The sequence below is a fragment of the Rhodnius prolixus genome, unplaced genomic scaffold, assembly GCF_049639745.1.
Source record: "Rhodnius prolixus isolate KJV_2025 unplaced genomic scaffold, Rpr scaffold_7, whole genome shotgun sequence".
NCBI classification, from domain to species: Eukaryota; Metazoa; Arthropoda; class Insecta; order Hemiptera; family Reduviidae; genus Rhodnius; species Rhodnius prolixus.
Genome location: NW_027411582.1, coordinates 23,227,971 through 23,245,835, shown reverse-complemented (window position 1 = coordinate 23,245,835; position 17,865 = coordinate 23,227,971). Strand labels below are relative to the sequence as shown.

At 32.5% G+C, this 17,865-nt stretch overlaps 1 protein-coding gene across 7 annotated transcripts in view; it reads right to left on the bottom strand.

Moving 5' to 3' along the window:
• The window catches only part of LOC141447210 (calcitonin gene-related peptide type 1 receptor-like), a 444,034-nt gene that overhangs the window by 363,804 nt on the left and 62,365 nt on the right, over positions 1-17,865 (bottom strand). For all 7 annotated transcript variants that reach the window (XM_074114519.1, XM_074114517.1, XM_074114518.1 and 4 more), the window contains exon 2: positions 13,169-13,288. The gene's annotated coding sequence lies outside the window, so the exon portion shown is untranslated. The remainder of the gene's footprint in view (positions 1-13,168; positions 13,289-17,865) is intronic.

The following is a 17,865-nucleotide window of genomic DNA, read 5'->3' as shown; positions in this document are numbered from 1 at the left end:
GTTGAAACAATCTAGTTTTTACGGGTTAATTTTTTACAAAACATTGTCATAAAATTTCTACAAAATTCTCGTGAGAAAGAACCGTATTGTTTTTTACGAGGGTCGTTTGAAAAGTCCGTGCAAAGTCAGAGAGATAGCACCACTGGCGCGTATCGAGGTTATGTTTAGTTAGTAGCATCTCTTGAAAGAACATACACCAAGTTTCAGCCAGATCGGTCTATTTCTTTGTGTTTGGCATTCGTTTGAATCGAGGAAGTCGAGTGATTTTCCAAAAATGGACGAAAAAGAATTTCGTGTGTTGATTAAACACTACTTTATGAAAGGCAAAACGCCTCAGGAGACTAAAGAGAAGCTTGATAAACATTATGGTGACTCTGCACCTTCGATTAGAACAGTTTATAAGTGGTTTCAAAATTTTCGGAGTGGCCATATGGGCACAAGTGACGCTGAACGTTCTGGACGCCCTGTTGAGGTTACTACTCCAGAAACTATTGATAAAATCCATGATATGCTGATGGATGACAGAAGAGTGAAGGTGCATGAGATTGCTAGTGCTGTGGGCATCTCGAATGAACGGGTACATAATATTTTGCATCAACATTTGGACATGACAAAGCTATCCGCAAGATGGGTGCCGCGATTGCTCACGCTTGACCAAAAACGAAATCGTGTGAAGTGTTGCAAGGACGGTTTGCAGCTGTTCCAGAAGAATCCGCAGGACTTTAAGCGTCGTTTCGTCACTGTGGATGAAACATGGATACATCACTACACTCCTGAGACCAAACAACAATCTAAACAATGGGTTACCAAGGGGGAATCTGAGCCAAAAAAGGCGAAGACCAAGGAAAAATCCTCATCGACTATCTGGAAAAGAGTAAAACTATTACAGGTGCATATTATTCATCGTTATTGGACCGTTTGAAAACCGAACTGCAAGAATAACGCCCACGATTGGCCCACAAAACAGTCCTTTTCCATCACGACAACCCACCAGCTCACACCTCAGCAGTTGTGGTCGCAAAATTAATGAAAATAGGGTTCCAATTCGTTTCACATCCCCCCCTATTCGCCAGACTTGGCTCCCTCGGACTACTATTTGTTCCCCAATATGAAGAAATGGCTGGCGGGAAAAAGATTTTATTCAAACGAGGAGGTGATTGCAGAAACGAATGGCTATTTTTCAGACTTGGACAAATCCTATTATTCGGAAGGGATCAACAAACTAGAGCAGCGTTGGACGAAGTGTATAAGCCTAAAAGGAGACTATGTTGAAAAATAAAAAAGGTTTACCCCAAAAAATTAAGTATTTTTATTTTTGCACGGACTTTTCAAACGACCCTCGTACTTACTTTTGTTGAGCTCAGTGTGAAGGAAAATTTAGTAATATTTTCTATTGGTAGTTTCCCATTTCAATTTATTTTGAAAATAGCCCAAATGAATTACCTTTAACTTAATGTTTTATTTATCTCACTGCATTTTAATCTTTTTTATTTGAAACTGTTTTTGGGAGAAGTTAAGTTACGTTGGATGTTCTCAGATGCTGCAACCAGGGTCATCTCTCTAAAGCAGCGTTTCCCAACCTTTTTTTTTGGCTCGCGTACCACTTGGTAGTACAGCATGCTAAATTCTACCACTTCTAGGATTGCCAATTCTATAAAGTTGCAAAAAAGGACACCCAAAAAATATTAGGTACATTCAGAGCCGTCGATAGGATTTTGGGGCCCGGGAATATACAGGGTGTTCAGCATAAGACTACGGTAACTTCGGGAGGCGATTCTGGGCATCATTTGCAACAAAAAATTCCATATAAACTATGGCTCGATTCGGCTCCGTTTTATAGATATTTTTAATTATTTATGTTTTTTCAAGGTATATCACTACTTTTTAGCAAACATTTGTCTAGTATTTCTCAAACTATTAAAGCTACAGCAATTTCAATGAGCTCATTAGAAAGAAGGTTAAATTTCCTTTTAAATAAGCTAATTTATATTCCAAAATAATAATATCAAGTGTTTCACTTTGTGGCCCAAACATAAGGCAAGTTTCTAATTTTTTCAAAAACTTTGACTTCATTTTTCTCAAAAATATTATATAAGTTTAAAAAGTGCACTATTCATGAAACACATCTACATACAAACACCTTTCGAAAGATATACCATGAATAGTGGTTGTTTTACAAATTGATGCAGAAATCTGCGATTAATTGCAAAAAAAGTAGGCCTCAAAACAGCGTCGGTATTATGAAAGGACTTCACCTACCATAAGAACATAATTGATCAGAAACATCTAATCCAGTGCCATTTTTTGCATTTCGTTCATCGTTAAATCAACAACCTGTTGCCCTATTCAGTTCAGTTAGAACAGAAAAACAATACGCCAAATGAAGAAGTCTCAGAAGTCAGAACTTGAATCAAAAATACAATAAAATAAATTAGATTTGTGTGAATAATATCTGGAAAAAAAAACAAAAGGGTCATTTCGTAATTTAAGAAAGGGCAAGGACAACCAGGTTTTAAGAAAGCAACCCTAAGTATTTCGTAAAAATGATTGTATTTCGTGAAATTTGTTATTCCGAGTGTGTTATTTTATTATTATTATCTGTATTTGTATAGAGATACAATGTATCTGTTACTAAAGGAGTTCGAGTTTCGTGAAATTTGTTATTCCGAGTGTGTTATTTTATTATTATTATCTGTATTTGTATAGAGATACAATGTATCTGTTACTAAAGGAGTTCGAGTTTCGTGAAATTTGTTATTCCGAGTGTGTTATTTTATTATTATTATCTGTATTTGTATAGAGATACAATGTATCTGTTACTAAAGGAGTTCGAGTTTCGTGAAATTTGTTATTCCGAGTGTGTTATTTTATTATTATTATCTGTATTTGTATAGAGATACAATGTATCTGTTACAGAGGAGTTCCAAGTTCATGTTCACTTTATAAACTTTGTACTGTGTAAGATCTTAGTTTTAACACTTTTTTTAAACAATTAAAAATTATGTACATATTTTTCTCTTTAAAATTATTAATTAATCTACAAAGTTCTTCTTTAGGATTATTATATTTGTGCCCAAATCTTATAAATTAATATCTTTCAAGCATTCAACTACCTGTAAGTACCAATTAAATTTAATGTTGCTTGGATAGAGCTTACTCATTACAATCCAGTCTCTTTAAGCAGATATTTAATTTAGTTATCACTTAAGTTCTGTCACGTGATAATTCTATTAAATTTTCTTTACCTTTTATCGGATAATGACGTAGCTTTTCCTAAATTTTCTTTATAGAAGGGATTTGGAATCCAGTTATCATTTGTGTTTTCGGATTTTGGAAAATACTCCATGAAAGGCAATTTTAATCCTGTTAAATGTGCTATTATATTTTTTTCGTATGTCTTGAGACAGACTAACCTTATTGCTGTACAATATACATAATTAAAACAATTTTTATGTGTTATTGGAAAAAACGTTTGTATTATTTAATTTACTATGTCCGCCATCATTGATTATTTTTCGCGTACCACCAATCAGCAACTCGCGTACCATTGGTGGTTGGGAAATGCTGCTCAAATAAGTAAGCTGTTCTGTCAGCTGTTCAATCTTAAAACAAATTTAATTCATTCAGATCTACCAGCATTTTAAAAACTGGTCTAATAATTGTGAGCAATGCCAAACAAAATTTTATTGACCATACAATGCAAAAACTGGTTTGATGAAGCTCTTTTAATCAATAGATCAAGTCTTTCTATTATATTCTATCGAGCTTTTGAGCATTTCTTATATGGATTAGATTGAATCCGTTCAGAGGAGTATCATATTTAAAAGTCTATATTACGTATCTAAGAGTAGTCCTCAAGCGTTTATATTTGAATTGGGGTCAAAATAATGCATTGTTACTGTCAATGCATTGTGCTTCGATTCCCTGGTGTTTAGGGAAAGCTCAAGAGTCAGTTATAAGTAGGGAACGGATTCGTATGTATTTACATATTTTTTTCTAGGCAATTTACAGACGTTTTTCAACTAGAAGTATTCATACTGACACTTTTTAAGCCGTTTGAGTCTACTTTTATTTCACATATTTCCACATATTTGGATGTTATCGCATATTTATACATATTTGATTAAAATAAATAAATATTTCTATATATTTAATCAAAATATGTACATATTTTTTCATATTTTTCATTTTGGGCATATTTTCATAATTGGGAGATGGTTGACAGGAACTGTGAACCACAGACTGTAGGGCTGTGCATCACAGTGGGTACAATGGTCATTGTAATTTACACAGAATGCTGTTAAACAGTGACGGGCACTTGTTAGTTCTTTGAAGTTGTCTGATGTCTGTTCTTTCAGCTCGTTCGTTGAAGTGTCCAATTCGTTTCTTTCGATCACTTAGTGTATTCTTTTTTGGGTGAAATGACACGAACATCGGCCTCAAACAAACAACTGGTTGCTAAATATTTTCGCGAGTTTCCAGCAGAACTTTTTCGAAGTGATGGAGACTGACTGCACAGCTTGTGACAAGCGCGTTTCTTGCTCTCAACGTTCCCAAGTCACCCAACATATTGCCACCGGATCGCACATAGAGAATAAAAACAGAAAGAAAGAGAGGACGTCCTATCAAGCCTTCCTTACATCTCCATCATCAAGTAAGTCTACTCTGAGTACAGATCTGTGTCGGGCTTTGGTTAGAGCAGATATCCCTTTCCACAAACTTATTTATAATTGTAAAAATGTTCTTTTCTTGTATAAATAATTATAACTTGACCCCCCCCCCAAAAAAAAATCCATTTTCATAAAAAAAAATGTCCATTTTACTTAAATATTCCAGGAAATATTTTAAGAAAATCACATATTTTCCACATAATTGACGAAAATAAATGCATATTTTAATTAAATATTTGGCATTTTTAAATACATAAAATTCCGTTCCTTAGTTATAAGAGTTTCTTCCACCAAAAACATCTGTGTAAGAGCCTTCTGGAACCAGCTTCTTCATTTTCATCTAACAGAGGTTAATCTATCCATTCTTTTTTTTTGTGGATATTATGAAACACCGTTTGGTGACACAAATTACTGCCTGTGCATGAGAACCCATTAATTCACTTAAGTAATTTGATAGCGTTACTTTAAACTTTCACCACCAAAAGAAACACTTACCAAACTTCCAATCACTAAGTTGATTATTTTTTTGTTATCTTACCTAATTTTTTGCAGTTAATATTTTCAAATTGTTGACAATTTAGTTTTACCACAAGTTAATTTATTTATTTCCTTGCCCATTATTTAGAAAACGTGATAAAAACTACTTTAGTTTTCAACTTTGTTCATGCTTTGAACATGCTATTTGTTCAAAAAGTTAATTTTGTCATGGTATTTTAAATTAGTAATTTGGTTTTTTATTAAACTAACATTCATTACACTAAAAAAGGTAGTGTAAATTTATAGCGTTTGCCTCAAATTTTCTATATTTTTTTAAATAATATTTTGTACTTATATTTTTTACCAAGCTTTTAATCTAGTGATTAGGTATCTTCAGGGCTTTTGTTTCTAACAATATTATCATTTTTTACATTGTTACAAGGTTAGTGTTTCTTCTGTTTGAAGACTTCGTATTAAACAAATAATAAAAAATATACAGTGACTCCCATTAATATTGGGACAGTACATACAGAAGTTCAAAATTGACGAAAATTAAAAGTGGCACCCATTTATTCAAATTTTTATAAATTCATTTCATTTTATAATTACTATTAATTAAATAAAAACTATTTAAATAAGTAAATAAAAATGTTTTGGTAGATTAAAAAAAATATATATAATAATAGCAAATTCTACCTCTCATAAGTATTGGGACGCTATTATAATTTATAGTTTGTCCAAGGTTTTGCCCGAATATTTATACAATTTGTAAATATATACCTTAAGCATATATTCAATATGAAATTAATAATTAAATTAGTTTATATAAATCAAGCCAGGTGTAACATGTCGCGCAAAAATACAAATACAACGATTGAACAAAGAAATATTATAATTTCTTTGCACAAAGACGATAAAAAGTGTTAGAGAGACAGAAAAACTGATCGGACCTAAAACATCTACTGTGTGGAACATCATTCAGCGTTACCAAAAAGAAAAAAGAATTGTTTCAACCCCACAAAAAGGCCGTCCTCAACTGCTCTCTGAGAGAGAGCAGCGTTATATATTAAAAGAATTAGAAAAGATCACCGACTTAGTGCTCCAAAACTTCTATGTGAAATTTTTGACATGTTCAGAGAGCAAAAAAGGAGCAGAAACAGTTCGGAGAGTGCTAAGAAAACTCGACTATCATGGTAGAGTAGCCTGGAAGAATCCTTTTGTCAGTAAGATAAATAGTGTTAAGAGAGTGAAATTTGCCGAAAAATATTTTAATGGAAATAGTGACTTTTGGAATGATATACCCTAGCGATGAATCAAAATTTAATGTTTTCCAGTCAGATGGAAGGGTTATGGTCTGGAGGAAAGCGAATGCTGAACTCGAAAAGAAGAATTTACAGCCAACTTTATAGCTGTTTTATAGGGTTTTATAGCTGCACCTCTGGGTGGAGGTGGGTCAGTTCTGGTTTGGGGCTAGATGTCCGCATCAGGATTTGGAGAATTAGTGTTTATTGATGGAATGATGCACAAAATGGTTTATAGTAATATATTAAAATATAATTTGAAAAAAGTGCCCAAACATTTGGTCTTTTAGGGTCTTCTAAATTCTACCAAGATAACGACCCCAAACCTACGGCTTGGGTCAGTGACTGTTATACAATTGCCCAAAAGTATTCCAAACCTCTCCGCAGTCTCCAGATCTTAATCCCATTGAACATTTATGGCAATATTTAGCCAGTGCTTTAAGTAAACGAGTAATATCTAACAAAAATGAATTAAAACGATGTTTCCTGGAAGAATAGGAAAAAAACACCACCTGAATTAACCAAAAACTTGTTTCACCTATGCCTGATCGTTTGAGGGCTGTTTTAAGTCAAAAAGCAACTATTAAATTATTACCAACCAAATATTAAATAGTAGGAGATTTTAAATATTGAACATTTAAACTCTAGCACTTCTGGTGTCCCAATATTTTTGAGAGCCTTATTTCACACTTTTTCAAAAAGTGCTACCTAACAGTTTGGAATTTCATCGATTTATACTTATATATAATTTGTACAGATGTTGCTAATGTAATTTAAAAAAAAAAAATTTCCAAACTTTTGTATGTTGTTTTCATTTTCCTTTTAAATCATTTTGTAATAGGTGTCCCAATATTAATGGGAGTCACTGTATAACAGAAATTGCCAATCATCTTTTTTACCCTTAAACGCTGTAATATCTCAAAGTGATGAATTTAAAAAAATAAAATAAACTTACACAAAAAGTAATAATTAATAAATAAGGTAAACGAGTCCGTCAGAGCAATCGTTAAAGGATTAGGAGACTGGAAAATACTAAATAAATAAAACCATTTTTTTTAAATTAAATACAAATAATTTACTAAATTGAACTAAAATAAGCGGGATTCTGAGAGATCATTTTTCTACCTTCTCCTATTAAATAAATACAAAGAAATACAAAACAAAAATAGGTTATGATTACCTTCCCTGATTAAGTAAACAGTGTTAACAAATTAAAATGAAATAGAATATTATATTGAAATCTTCTCTAATACTTTTCTATTCTTTTCAAAATGCTGCTATGATGGAAATCGACTTTCGACAAGGCATATCTATTTCACATATGTTTCGATAGCTTCAATACTGATGAAAACCAAGAAACCTAGATTGCTGTCTTAAACTAGAATTCAGTGAAGCCTTATCCAAGGTGTCAAGCCATGAAAACATCCAAAATTTAACCTTCTATATCTCACTAACTATTATCACTAAATCAGTGAGATTTAAACCAGTTGTAGAGTAAACTTCTCTCTACAATTCAGTAAAGAAATCATTAAAATCTTAATGATTTTAAAATACGAAGAGAGAAATAAAGATTTGAAATTTGAAAACATCCAAAATTTAACCTTCTATATCTCACTAACTATTATCACTAAATCATTGAGATTTAAACCAGTTGTAGAGTAAACTTCTCTCTACAATTCAGTAAAGAAATCATTAAAATCTTAATGATTTTAAAATACGAAGAGAGAAATAAAGATTTGAAATTTGAAAACATCCAAAATTTAACCTTCTATATCTCACTAACTATTATCACTAAATCATTGAGATTTAAACCAGTTGTAGAGTAAACTTCTCTCTACAATTCAGTAAAGAAATCATTAAAATCTGAAAAATAAGAAGAGAGATATAAAGATTTGAAATTTGAAAACATCCAAAATTTAACCTTCTATATCTCACTAACTATTATCACTAAATCATTGAGATTTAAACCAGTTGTAGAGTAAACTTCTCTCTACAATTCAGTAAAGAAATCATTAAAATCTTAATGATTTTAAAATACGAAGAGAGAAATAAAGATTTGAAATTTGAAAACATCCAAAATTTAACCTTCTATATCTCACTAACTATTATCACTAAATCATTGAGATTTAAACCAGTTGTAGAGTAAACTTCTCTCTACAATTCAGTAAAGAAATCATTAAAATCTGAAAAATAAGAAGAGAGATATAAAGATTTGAAATTTGAAAACATCCAAAATTTAACCTTCTATATCTCACTAACTATTATCACTAAATCATTGAGATTTAAACCAGTTGTAGAGTAAACTTCTCTCTACAATTCAGTAAAGAAATCATTAAAATCTTAATGATTTTAAAATACGAAGAGAGAAATAAAGATTTGAAATTTGAAAACATCCAAAATTTAACCTTCTATATCTCACTAACTATTATCACTAAATCATTGAGATTTAAACCAGTTGTAGAGTAAACTTCTCTCTACAATTCAGTAAAGAAATCATTAAAATCTTAATGATTTTAAAATACGAAGAGAGAAATAAAGATTTGAAATTTGAAAACATCCAAAATTTAACCTTCTATATCTCACTAACTATTATCACTAAATCATTGAGATTTAAACCAGTTGTAGAGTAAACTTCTCTCTACAATTCAGTAAAGAAATCATTAAAATCTGAAAAATAAGAAGAGAGATATAAAGATTTGAAATTTGAAAACATCTAAAATTTAACCTTCTATATCTCACTAACTATTATCACTAAATCATTGAGATTTAAACCAGTTGTAGAGTAAACTTCTCTCTACAATTCAGTAAAGAAATCATTAAAATCTGAAAAATAAGAAGAGAGATATAAAGATTTGAAATTTGAAAACATCCAAAATTTAACCTTCTATATCTCACTAACTATTATCACTAAATCAGTGAGATTTAAACCAGTTGTAGAGTAAACTTCTCTCTACAATTCAGTAAAGAAATCATTAAAATCTGAAAAATAAGAAGAGAGATATAAAGATTTGAAATTTGAAAACATCCAAAATTTAACCTCACAAGGTTAGTACAGGGATTACTTAATCAAAAAATGGAGCCTCCGATGTAAGAAGTAGTCTCTTCTAGTTAACGCGGGGCTTAAGGAGGGCTGTGAAATCTGTCCCCAGAAATCCATAGCAAATTTTTAGATGGTGGAGATGGTTATATATGTATAACTCCACTTGGAAGGGAAGGGTGTTAGAAGAGTGTTAAGAATGCTGACTTCTCTGCTTCCAAGAGATTCCTCCAAGAGACGGCTGTTGCTTTCGTTTGGAGAATTGTGGAAAAGGTCCTATACCCTCGCTATAGCATTCCCATTCTATTTGGATTTCCCAAAAACATCCTGAAAGTGCTTGATTTCCTTTAATTTTGACCTGAAGTAGCCAAATTAAAACCTAGTTATATGTTGCAGACAGCTTCTACTTGAACTTTACCAGAGGTCCAGAGTGAATTATATTCTGGGACGGTGTAGGATTTCATCTCCTACTAATGGGGAGCAAAATAGATCTAATTAAAGGCCACAGCGCAGAAACAAATCCTCCTCAATTAATTACACGCCTAATTTAATTTATGGGCACTGCCTTCTCTATAAATACTTCTAAACACTGAGATGTTCATTACTCATTATAAACTGAATTATAAATTCCAGTGGTTTATTTAAAAATTCCTCTTCCCTTGACTAAATTTGTACCTTCAACACAAATATCTGTAACGAGAGAACCCTATCCGGAGGCTGCAAATATACTGAGCAGTTTTCAGTTTGCATGATCAAGTAATCAATTATATGTTAAATGTCACTTCCTTGTACGCATATTATGGAGCTATTTGTGTTTTGCATTAAAGTAATAATGGTGCCGAGCCAGCGGTGTTTTTAACTTTAATTTTTTGCTCTCCATTGGCAACTCTCTGTTTTCACTTAATAAAACCACTTTTAACTTGACAAACTTGAGTGGCAAACAAGAACACTATCAATAATTATTTGCTTTCTTTACGATTTATGAACTTAAAAACTAATTCCAATACCAAATAGTAAATAGTTTGTTTTTAACATTTCACAGTAAGATAAGTTTGATTTTTTAGTTATTGCAGAAAATGATTTGAGATACATACTATCTTCACGTACTTCAAAAATAAGTTAAATTAAAAAAAGTTTGTCAATAAATATTTTCTTATAATAAATTTTTGAATTACCAAAAAACCGTACGGATTGTTTCCAAAAAATCAAGACGAATCTTTGTGATAAAGGTTAACATCTAAATTTTCTGTGTAAATATATTAATTAACACAGTTATTTAATACCATCCTTCCCACCTTTGCTGATGATATTGCAATCTTATCTCCTCATTCCGATCCTCTTATCGCTACACGAACTCTTCAAACGCACATCAACCACTTACAGGACTGGCTCAACAAATGGAGAATCAAAATATATAGTATTTACTCTCAGACGAAAAATCCTACCTCCTATCATCTTGAACCAAACTTCTGTACCAACTGTGGACAAAGTACGCTACCTAGGACTGTACCTAGAAGCAAACGGTTGACATGGAATCCCCCAGACTAGACTGAAAAGACAAGAAACTAACCAACGCTACAAAACTTCTCGCTAGACTACTTTGACAGACGATCTAAACTTAACCTACATAACAAAAGACTCTTATATCTACTGTTACTGCGACCTATTTGGTCATACGGCACAGAAGTATGGGGGAATCGACTAAGCGTTCCAACTCACTACGCCTCCCAGACATTACAGCCACAAAAATACTTCGAAAACTTCTTAACGCTCCGTTCTATGTATCTAACCTCACACTATCCATAATGACCTCAAAATACCTTTCATTACAGATCTTGCTAACACTCGTTTTCTCAAATTTCATCATTCCATTCTACAGCAGCTCATCCTAACCCCTCTGATAGAACACCTATCTTCCTCCACATTACCAGGTAATCCTCTAAGGAGATTGAAGAGAAGATGGCCTATCGTCTCAAGAGGGACACACACAGACTTCCACATTTAAATTGATGTTATTTTAACAATGCTGTAGTAGAGAATGTATGTATCTAGTTAAAGTTCTTCCAACTTTAGTTTAAAGTTTCTAACTGCAACAGGAGTTCAACTCCTGGAGCAAACAAATTAACAATCTCATCTAATGGCTTACTTAATTAATAGTTAATAATTTAATTAAGTACAAAATTAATTTTTATAAGGTAAACAAAAAAAAAGGTGAAGATACACAATTTTATTTTCAAAACTACGAGGGTCGTTTGAAAAGTCCGTGCAAAGTCAGAGAGATAGCACCACTGGCGCGTATCGAGGTTATGTTTAGTTAGTAGCATCTCTTGGAAGGACACATACCAAGTTTCAGCCAGATCGGTCTATTTCTTTGTGTTTGGCATTCGTTTGAATCGAGGAAGTCGAGTGATTTTCAAAAAAATGGACGAAAAAGAATTTCGTGTGTTGATTAAACACTACTTTATGAAAGGCAAAACGCCTCAGGAGACTAAAGAGAAGCTTGATAAACATTATGGTGACTCTGCACCTTCGATTAGAACAGTGGTTTCAAAATTTTCGGAGTGACCATATGGGCACAAGTGACGCTGAACGTTCTGGACGCCCTGTTGAGGTTACTACTCCAGAAATCATTAATAAAATCCATGATATGGTGATGGATGACAGAAGAGTGAAGGTGCGTGAGATTGCTAGTGCTGTGGGCATCTCGAATGAACGGGTACATAATATTTTGCATCAACATTTGGACATGACAAAGCTATCCGCAAGATGGGTGCCGCGATTGCTCACGCTTGACCAAAAACGAAATCGTGTGAAGTGTTGCAAGGACGGTTTGCAGCTGTTCCAGAAGAATCCGCAGGACTTTAAGCGTCGTTTCGTCACTGTGGATGAAACATGGATTCATCACTACACTCCTGAGACCAAACAACAATCTAAACAATGGGTTACCAAGGGGGAATCTGAGCCAAAAAAGGCGAAGACCAAGGAATAATCCTCATCGACTATCTGGAAAAGAGTAAAACTATTACAGGTGCATATTATTCATCGTTATTGGACCGTTTGAAAACCGAACTGCAAGAAAAACGCCCACGATTGGCCCACAAAACAGTCCTTTTCCATCACGACAACCCACCAGCTCACACCTCAGCAGTTGTGGTCGCAAAATTAATGAAAATAGGGTTCCAATTCGTTTCACATCCCCCCCTATTCTCCAGACTTGGCTCCCTCGGACTACTATTTGTTCCCCAATATGAAGAAATGGCTGGCGGGAAAAAGATTTTATTCAAACGAGGAGGTGATTGCAGAAACGAATGGCTATTTTTCAGACTTGGACAAATCCTATTATTCGGAAGGGATCAACAAACTAGAGCAGCGTTGGACGAAGTGTATAAGCCTAAAAGGAGACTATGTTGAAAAATAAAAAAGGTTTACCCCAAAAAATTAAGTAGTTTTTATTTTTGCACGGACTTTTCAAACGACCCTCGTACTTCAAAAAATAAGTGAAATTGAAAACATTTTGTAAACAAATATTTTCTTGTAATAAATTTTTGCATTACTATACACCCTACGGGTTGTTAGTTTCCTAAATATCAAGAAGGATCCATGTGCAAAAGGTTAACAACTAAATTTTCTGTGTAAATGTATTAAATTAATACAGGTTTTTAAACTAATTAAGTTCATCTTACCTTTGTCTTAATTTCTGTGCTTGATGATTCTCTGGTTGCAAACGAATAACAAGTATTGTATCAGAACTTATTTTCTCCACAAACTTTGCACAACTTCACCAAAATCACTTTAAAATCCATCTGGAACAATAATTATTTTATTATAAATAGAGATTTTTCTTTTACATTCATATGAAAATATATTGAAATTATTATAAAATTAATTTAAATAATTTTAGTAAAAGTGGCATTCTTCCCAAAAGTATTAAATAATAATAATAATAATAAACCTTAACCAATAATAAACAATGGCTGATTTCAGTTGTGAGGAAGAGTTAATCATGGAAACATGCCAACAGATAGCACTTCAAGCACTGAATCAAGTATTTTTATATTAAATTCCTTTTCAATCAAAGTGTTCTCTGGAGTTTATCTTCATATCTTAATGATAAATATCCCTGGAATTATTCCAACTTCGTACGTAAAGTCGTTTTATTCAACTTGATGTTTTAAACACATTTTAATTTTTTTTTGTTTATATTAACTAATAAAAGTCATATTAACATTTTGACTAAAGTATCCTGGTTCCTTTATTTACCACAACTATCGTATGATTCCAACTATAAATTTTAAGGAAATTATTGGCGAGGACTTGTTGTCTATCTTTTTCATTGTGGACAGACTGTGAATCACATCCTAAGAACCACTGTACTACGTTTTAACAAATTTTTACGAGAAAATATTATGGCTGCTACAATTTTGGGCAAATAGATTTAAATTACTCTATATAACCACATTCAAATTCAAAGTTGTATTTATAGTGTTTTTAAAAAATTATAGTCAGAACGGATCTAATAAATGCAAACTTTTGGAAGGCTGATGCAATATACAAAGAGAAGAGCATCGAGGAGACCAAGGTCCCAGTGTAATGTCAAGCAAGAAAAAGAAGAATTAGTTTTTCATATATTCCCATCAACCACTCACAGCAATAAATAAAAATGGCGAATATGTATTATAATTTTTTTTAAGATTGAATTCGCTTAAAATAAATGTAATTATAAATTTAATTTTGATTTTAATTTCTTCCATAATCTTTTCACTTTTAAAAGAGTCGCGTAATGTTAATAAGTTTCAAAATTGGTCCTAAGTAATTAGGGTGCGTTCCACTAAGCGCTCAAAACGATCACGCTCACGACCGCGGTCTTGCCCGTTCCACTTGCTTGCGAGTGTTACAATCGAAAACCCAAGTGGAATGGACTATGGGGCATTTCAACCGTCCATGTAAACATTACAAATGGCGACCTCGAAAATAAGTCAGAAGCTTGAAGAGGTTATTTTTTTAATTTTAACCCCGTTTATAAGCAGTTATAATAAACTTTATTAATTATTGGTAAAGTTGACTTATATTAAAAATATGTATATAATTCAATTTTTATATTATATTTTCGTGGATTATTTATAAAATTTACGTTTAAATAAAATTAAAATGTCTTTTGTGGCAACAGTAGGATATTTATTAATGCAACGTCATCTAGTTCCGATGAAGAGTGGAATGCAATTTTACAAAAATCGCAATGGTGAAAAGCGAAAACTTAGACCACGTATTATTAACTATCAAAGTGTAATTGGGTCGTTATTCAGTGATTTAGTATGTAAAGGGATAAGTAATTTTTCATTTTATTATTTTTTTTAGACTTTCGAGAAACACATTCTATTATTTACGTGAGATAATACTTTCATTTACATGATATAATTTTCTCGGTCGCCATCTTTTCTTTTAAAAAATTGCGCCAAATTTCTGAACGCCCACTACGACACAGCTCTTAAGCGTTGTGAGCTTCGCATGAGCGAAAATAATGACGTCACTAGTGACGTTTTCACCACGACCACTATGATCGCGGCCTTGAAATGTTATTTTTCTTGGAAAATATTTCAAGATGCCATCAAAAAAAAAAAGAACCATTGCTGTTCATGATTATAGTTATTCATAAGTGCAGATCGTACTCGTACCAGTGTTTTATCGTTAACAAACCAAGTTAGTTAGTGCTCAAGATTGCAGCAATCATTCAATTCCAATTATATTTGACCCCTTATCTAACTAATTACAGCAATAAATGAAAGATTTGAAAATTGGACAGAATAAATAGACAGAATGGAGCTACTTCTATTTCTTTCTACCCAATGACTTCCTTCCTTTTTCAGAAAATTGTTCCTCCTACTCTTTCTTCTTTCAATTTTACTTTCTTTGCTCATTGGGCTTCCAGATCTTTTGGTCATAGTACATGGTTACTTCAATGAGATCACGAATTTAATTTTAGTATAACATCTGTTAACCTGAATCAACTTCAGGTTGTTAAAACATCGCACCATTCACAAGTGAAAGTAATTTCTGCTTTTAAATTCCAATATTAGAAAAACCAACTGCTGTTTGGTTCAATATCATCTTCACATACGTACATTGGTAATATGTAAATACATCACTCTAGTTTTTCAAGTACGATAACTAATGGCCACGTACATATATATATTTCTAAAAATAGAAAATATTAAAAGGGTAGAGCTGTAACTATTTATAGAGGGAAGTGTTTTTTTTAAAAGTGAAACTACAAATCTCATATTTCATAGTTCTCAAACTAACATTAGTGTCACTAACCACGTTCCAATAATTTTTACTTCTTCATTTATTTTTTTTTTTAATCAAACCTCCAAGAATCTGGCCGCAATCAACTGTTATTTAAATGCAGATAAGATTAATTAAATTTATGAATGCATTTGATTTTAGTTTTTAAATATAAAAGTAGCAAAGGTTCGTGAAAAACAATGCAGTCACGCGAGCTTACCGCAAAGGCTGTGCTTATAAATAAATATGCGGGAATAATAAGCAAGAAAGTGGGAGTGGAATTCACAAAATAAGTTAATGAATAATAATTTCGTTGAGAAGTTATGTAATAAAATGGTCAATATGATATCTTAAATAGTTTGTGAGTTTGTATTTTCAGTGAAAAGCTATAATTTTCACTTAAATTAGCCTAAACTCAAATAGACGTGTTTGATATATAGAATTAAGGAGCATGATTTTTCAAGATAGTAAGATCGATTATAGCGTGTAACTAAGTTTTTATTTGTTAGTAAAATATTAACATCCAATGGTATTAAGTTGTTAGCACTGCATTGCCAATATGGAGTCAATGTGGCTCCAAAAGAAAATAGGAATGGTCTGTGTTTCCCCACATCTCATAGCTATTCCGAAATGCTCTTAGATACGAGCTGAAGACCGTGGAATTCTTAGTTTCTTTTTGCAGATTAGTTTACTTGAATCATAAAGAGTCATTTTGACGTAAATATATCGGAGTCATTTCGACTACTGATTGGCAATATACCCTTTTTCGTAGTTTTTCAAACGGTCAATCAACACTTTTACCGAGTGGTTCTTCGAAAAAACTTCGAAAAAGGGTCATTCTCGTGTGAGACCCAAACATCAAGAACAAGTGGGTGTTGCATCAACGATAATGCTCCTTGTCACACAGTAATTTCAATAAACCAGAGTTTTTTGGCCAGTAAAAACATTCCTGTAGCTCCTCAGCCTTCTTATTCGCCTGACTTGAGCCCTTGTGACTTTTTTTTCTCTTCCCGGAGTTGAAAAATCACCTCAAGGGAACTCATTTTGGGACAGTCGAAAACATTCAAAAACGGCTGTAACCGGCCAGCTGAAGGCTATTCCAGTATCGGAGTTCGAGCACTGCTATGAGGAGTGGAAGAAACGTCTCCAGCGCTGTGTGGCTTCAGAAGGAAGTTATTTTGAAGGTAGACAATATAGAACTGTAATTCTTTTTGAATAAAAAAAATTAAAAAAATCAGTCTCATTACTTAATTTACAGACCTTGTAAGTAGATTTTCTGTTATTAACTTGACTACAGATTATTACCTAAATGCTTATTTGATAAATTTACATAATTTCCGTAGAAAGTATCAAGGCACAAAAAGCCTCTTTCTAGAATTGATTTTCTGTCCGAATTGCAGCAAAAACTTGCAGCGAATTGGGTAATTTCCGATCCGTGTCAACAGCGCACAGTAATCAAGATTCTAGAAAATACTGAAATTACTGCGATCCTAAGTTGAAGTTAATTCCTTCTGCGTGAAATGTGGACAGCGCTAAAATTTATTTTTTCGTTCTTAATTCCTATTCTTTCTCATCCTTTAAAGCAAATTTTATTATTAAAATTGAAATCAATATAAAAAAAAAGATAAAAATAAATTATGGAGTCAATATGACTCCACATTGGCAATAACTGACTAAGTTCGAGCATTGGCAATGCAGTGCTAAGATGAGTCTAAAAAAAGTTATGCATGATATAGCTTTCTAGATTTACACCTTGGACAATTTTGTGTTCCTTGTTTGTAATTTCCTAAGCACTTACAATCTGTAAGTTAACTTCAATATTTCATTTAAAATGGGCTATTTAAATAAAAAAAAATCGCCGAGTACCCAAAACATTTATTTAGGGTAATGGCATTTTTGGTGAGTTGTTTTTCTTTTAATTTTGAACCTTCGTTGCATACTTAATCTCTAAAAGTATTTAATAAGTCTTAAAGGCCAATAATTATTTACATTAGTCTGAAATGGAAAGCTAATTTAGCTGAGGGACGTCCAAAAGACTACCTGTCATGCTATTTCTATTAAAAAGGAACGAGCTATGAAAGTAAATCTACATTTTTCA